Here is a 4747-nt window from a genome sequence, read left to right as displayed (position 1 = left end):
AAGTGGTTAACGATGGTTGAATGATACATGATCATGGTAGGAGAGGAAAAAACAAAGCTAAATCATGATATAGAAAGGGAAGGATATACCTGTACATGTACCCCGTTCAGTACAGCAGCTGAGTTTGAAATGATTTCTTTCATTTCCTAAACGATTTTATTTGGCTTCGGGAAGACCTCTCCTAGTGTGGGAATATATATATATATATTGTGCAGTAACTCTGGCTAGGCTGATCCTACCTCTTTGAATCACTCCCGAGTCCAACAAATTCATTCTTATATAATGGCCAATAAATACATAAATGACTTGGCTCTAGACGGAGTGGTGCTTACTGAAGTTTGTCTCGACATGACAATGGGCGAACTATCGGGTGTGATGTTTCTTGTGGGATCCCGTAAGCAGAATGGCATCCAAGGTTAGCCGTTTCTTTTGCGCTTTGCACAGAGAATGCGAACAATGTAAATGGTGGCGGATCTGAGACGTTTAAGTTGTCAGTTACTGCTTTAATAATTTACTGATTTGAAGCAACATTTTAAAACTTCGTGAAATTAATTACATGAACATAGCTTCACGAGCTTACTTTATTATTATTATTTTTTTTTAATTCTACCAATTTCTATACGTTATTGGACCTCTGCCTGTTTCATTACTGGAAAGTTCCAAATCCACAGATACTATTTCCTGAATATTAATATGGGCTTTTACTCAAACCATTATTCCATCCCATTTGACAAATTGAAAATATTTTATAAACGTGACATCAGGCATCAGGGTGCGAAAGTGGATGTATGTGGAATAACTGAAACAAAATGGAGAGGAGAAAGTGTGAGAGAATGGGAGTGTGGATGGGGTATATGTGCAGGAGTAGGTGACAATGAGAGGGCGAAAGAAGTATGTATAGTCGTGAGTAAAAGATGGAAGAAGAGCATAAGAGAGTATGGATCTGTTGGGTCAAGAATTGTGTGGGTAAGGTTGAAAGTTGGAATACAAATGTGGGCAATTATGTGTGTGTATGCGCCAATGCAAGATCGTGCTAGCAGAGTGAGAGAAGAGTTCTGGACAAATGTGGAAGTGTGCATGGAAAAGTTTGGAAGGAATGAGAGAGTGATTTTTATCGATGATATGAATAGTAAAGTAGGAAATGTGAAAGTGGATGGAATAGTTGGTGAGTGGGGTGTGCCTGCTGAAATAGATGAGAATGGCAGAGCGATAGTGGACACTTGTGCTGGGAGGGGGTTGGTGATAGCCAATACCCTCTTCAGGCATAAAATGATCCACAGGTATACATGGCGAGTGATGAGAAGGGTGGGTGGTGAACTGAATGAAAGGAAGGCAATGATTGATTATGTGTATGTGGATGAAATGATGCGAAGATGTGTAATGGATGCAAGAGCTTATAGAGGTTGGGGGAGTGGACTTTCTGACCACTTGGTGGTGGCCAGAATTAGGATCCAAGTAAGATGGAAAAATAGAAGGAGGGAAAGACGAGAGGAAGGAGTAGTTGCAAGGAGAGTGGAAAGGTTACAAGAGGATAAGAAAAAGGCAGAGTATAAGAGAGAAGTGGAGGAACGATTGGGCGAATATGAATTTGAGCAGATGGGGGACGTGGAAGGTGTTTGCAGGATATTTACAGAAGAAATATGTGCAGCATGTGATGTGGTGTGTGGGAGGAAGAGAAGACGGAGGGGGTTGCAAGGAACAGCGTGGTGGACTGAAGAGGTGAGACAGGCTGTGGCACAAAAGAAGAAAGCATACAATGAATGGATGAGAAATAGGGGCATGGAAGAAGTTGAGAGGCAGAAGAGAGAGTTATATGTAGAAAGAAAGAGAGGTGAAAAGATTAGTAAGAGAGAGTAAGAAGAGAGTGGATGAGGAATTTGGAAGGAATTTTAGTGCAAAGTGGAGGGACTGTAAAATGTTCTGGAAAGAGGTGAAGAGAGTAAGACAGAGTGGAAGTGAGGTTAGCAGGGGAGTGAAAGATAAAAATGGTAGATTACTAGTGGAGAAGGGTGAAAAAGTGAGCAGATGGAGAGCACACTTTAAGGAATTGTTGAACATACAGGATGGACGTAATGCGAGTATAAGTGGCTGGGGAATGGCTGGGAGAAGGAGGGAGGTGAGAAGACAGGAAGAAATCAGTAGGATAGAAGTTGTGGAAGCAATGAAGAAAGTTAAATTGGGGATAGCCCCAGGAATTGATGGAGGTGTGGTGAAATGCTGAAGCAGGGGGGAGAGATAGTAGTAGAATGGATGTGGAAGATGTGCAGATTGGCCTGGGAGGAAGGTAGAGTCCCGGAGGATTGGAAGTCAGCTATAATTATTCCCTTGTACGAAGGAAAAGGGGAAAAAGAAGTGTGTGGTAATCATAGGGGCATTTGTCATCTTAATATAATAGGAAAAGTGTATGGTAGGATACTTTTTGACAGAGAAAGAACAGAGGAATTAGTTGGAGAAGAACAGGGAGGCTTTAGGAAGGGAAGAGGTTGTGTAGATCAGTTATTCATTCTTAGATCTTTAGTGGAAAAGTTTCTAGAGAAGGGAAAGAAGTTGTATGTGGCTTTCATAGATCTGGAGAAAGCATATGACATGGCGGATAGACAAGGATTGTGGAGAGTATTAAGAATATATGGAGTAGATGGGAAGTTATTGAATGCTGTGAAGAGTATGTATGATGGTGCTAAGGCTGCAGTGCGTGTCGATGGTGAACTAAGTGAATTTTTTTCTTTGAAGGTTGGGGTGAAACAGGGATGTGTCATGTCTCCATGGTTGTTCAATCTGTACATGGATAGGGTAATAAAAGAGGTACAAGGTAGGGTAGTGGATGTTGGAGTGGCCCTGGTGAGAGAGGATAGTGTTTGGAAACTCCCTGTACTGTTGTTTGCAGATGATACTGTGTTGTTGAGTGAAGACGAAGGGGAGCTGCAAGGCTTGGTGGATGAGTTTGGGAGTGTGTATAAGAAACGGAATCTAAAGGTGAATGTAGGGAAGAGTAAAGTGATGGTATTTGAGAGAGGTGAAGTCAGTGAATGTACAGCGAGGTTGGATGGTGAGGAATTGGAAAATGTGAGTACGTTTAAGTACTTGGGTAGTGTGATGAGTAAGGATGGAGGTTTGGAGGGTGAAGTGCTGGAAAGGGTACAGCAGGGAAGAAAGATTGCTAGTTCCTTGAAAGCAGTGATAAGAAACAGGGAAGTGCACATGGAAATGAGAAAGTTACTACATGACAGTATTGTGATACCAGCTCTAACGTATGGAAGTGAAGCTTGGACGTTGTTGGAAGGACACAAGTCAAGAGTAAGAGCAGTGGAAATGAGTTGTTTAAGAGGAGCCGGTGGAGTCACATGGAGAGACAGGCTGACGAATGAGGATATAAAGGAGCGTTGTGGTGTGGATGTGGATGTGATAGGAAGCGTTATGAGGAACACACTGAGATGGTTTGGCCATGTGGAGACGATAGAGGGTGAAAGACTGACGAAGAGAGTGTATGTGAGTGAGGTGGAGGGGGGAAGAGGGAGGGGGAGGCCGAGGATGAGATGGAAGGATGGGGTGGAGAGGTATATGAGAGAGGGGGGTATGAGTTTGGAGTAGGGCAGTGAAATGGCGGGGGACAGGACGACGTGGAGGCGATTTGTTTGTGGCCACCCCAAACAGGATTGAGGCATCTGGCAATAGGTAGATAGAATAGACATCAGGCATAATAACATTTTATTTTATGGTATTTACAAGGAATCGTTAACTAACAAATGAGGTAGTTCTTGGGTTTAAAAAACAATTAGAACCACCATTTAGCAGTTAAATCCTCTACTTCTAAATTATGTCACTTGCAACCAAGAGATACCCTATTACCTCTCATACACAGGACTGCGGCCGGGTAAAAAGTAATATGCTTTATCATGTATGACCCCTAGCAAAGCTTTATTCACAAGTTTGAGAATACTGCGCTGCAGCCCTATTGGTCTCCAATATCCATACTTTAGTAGTAAATGACACTAAGCTCTAAGGGCGCTAATTTGCCAATGGCTTTTACACTGACTTGTTGCTTAGATACCACATTTACAACTCTAATTACTCCTTGAGTCAGGATGATTAAAGATTGTTTTAGAAAAATGCCACTGGGCTCTGGGTCGATAAGTTTTCGCCAACAGCATATCTCCTGCCATCAACAAAGACCTGTTAGTAGCTGCTTCAGCATCATAATACTATTCTATGACTTAATAACTTGCACTCCAAGCCTCAAAAAACCCTATTCAAGTGCTGATACATCTCTCTCAGCTGTTGTCCAAGGTCGTCTTCCTCTAAAGACGGATCATCAACCAGCCCCTTGATATCAGCACCAGCAACGGAAGATAGTCTGCTGCCATACAGCAAATGTTGTGGTGTCAAATTTTTAATCAAACACTGGCGTCGCCCTTATATGTCGAAGGCCTGTTGTTGATTCTTGCTCCTTTATCAACTATCACCCTTGTGTCAACCCTTCTGAAAAGATCTTAGGCTTATGGAAGGTCATTCTTAGGCAATTGTGGACAATTCCTACCATGTGCTCGATGAACTGATTCTGCCACAAGGCCCGAGTAGTGATGAACTGCCAGTGTGCAATTACGGATTCCCAACGCTACCTTAACCTCAGGTTATTCATTATAATGAAAAGTAAGGGTGATCCTCCTACAAAACATATTCTATTTTCGTCTATAAACTTTCCTGGACAGGATACCTTCTAGTAGTAAATCTTCTATATTTGTTCAAGAAG

Source organism: Coenobita brevimanus, chromosome 68, assembly GCF_032717465.1.
Source record: "Coenobita brevimanus isolate Jiangsu-jjx chromosome 68, ASM3271746v2, whole genome shotgun sequence".
Classification (NCBI taxonomy): Eukaryota; Metazoa; Arthropoda; class Malacostraca; order Decapoda; family Coenobitidae; genus Coenobita; species Coenobita brevimanus.
The sequence above is the reverse complement of the archived record's forward strand: the minus strand, read 5'-3'. Positions refer to the sequence as shown.